Below are 969 nucleotides of genomic sequence, written 5' to 3'. Positions count from 1 at the left end.
CACACACACACACACACACACACACACACACACACACACACACACACACACAAAATCGTCATCCAGCAACTCAAATCTACAAACATTTTGGCACCCCCTCTTCCATCCTGCCCGTCTGGAGTGGCAGGGTCAAGGGGTCGGGGATGACAACATGGCAGCTGTGATATCTTCAAACGAGGTCTGTCGGTCCAGAGCGGCGTGAAGCAGAGGCTGTTTCCCAGAAGGAAGTGACCCGTGTCTGAAGGGGTGCTCTGTTGTCCAATCAGAGGACTGCTGAAGCCTGGCAGCACTACCTGCACGGCCACGCTGCTCCCTTTTTTTTCCTCTGACAGACAACAGAGGAGGAAGGAGGCATGACCAGGCAACTCATCATCTGCATCCAAACGTGGTTGTTGAGAGTGTGAGGGAGAGGGAGAGGAAACCAGGGAGACACAAACAGAACAGTGAAAAAAGGGGAAATCTAATCGAGAATAATGAAAGAGCAAAAGTATACGAATTAAAGGATTTATTGTAATAACAACAATCTGAAGGCAAGATGCAACCAGTAGCCACTGCAGCGGCATAAGCAGATCCCCTGGCGGTTATGTCGCTCACTACAGCAGCCGAAGTGGTATCCCGCTTGTGTTCCTATGGCTCACGACCACAGACTGTGCTCATGCCACGAACCGTTTAACGTTACTCATTTAAAGTAACGATAGCCTATTTATGGTGACTAATAAATACGGTTATGCCATGCGTACGCCAGTTTAATGTTCCCCAAGGTGGAGATTTACATGATGGAATGCTTTTTACTATCAACATGACAAACGTCATGTTTTATCACAGTTTTAGTTTGCTCTAAAGTTGCTCTAAATCTCTGTTATGGGTTGGTAAGACTGTTACCTAAGGCAAGCTGTACTATGAATTTAGGGTACATCCGGGATCATATATTCTCGCCCAAAAATGTCGTTGCACTATTTATAGATATTT

Source organism: Etheostoma spectabile, chromosome 4 (genome assembly GCF_008692095.1).
Source record: "Etheostoma spectabile isolate EspeVRDwgs_2016 chromosome 4, UIUC_Espe_1.0, whole genome shotgun sequence".
NCBI classification, from domain to species: domain Eukaryota; kingdom Metazoa; phylum Chordata; class Actinopteri; order Perciformes; family Percidae; genus Etheostoma; species Etheostoma spectabile.
The sequence above is the reverse complement of the archived record's forward strand: the minus strand, read 5'-3'. Positions refer to the sequence as shown.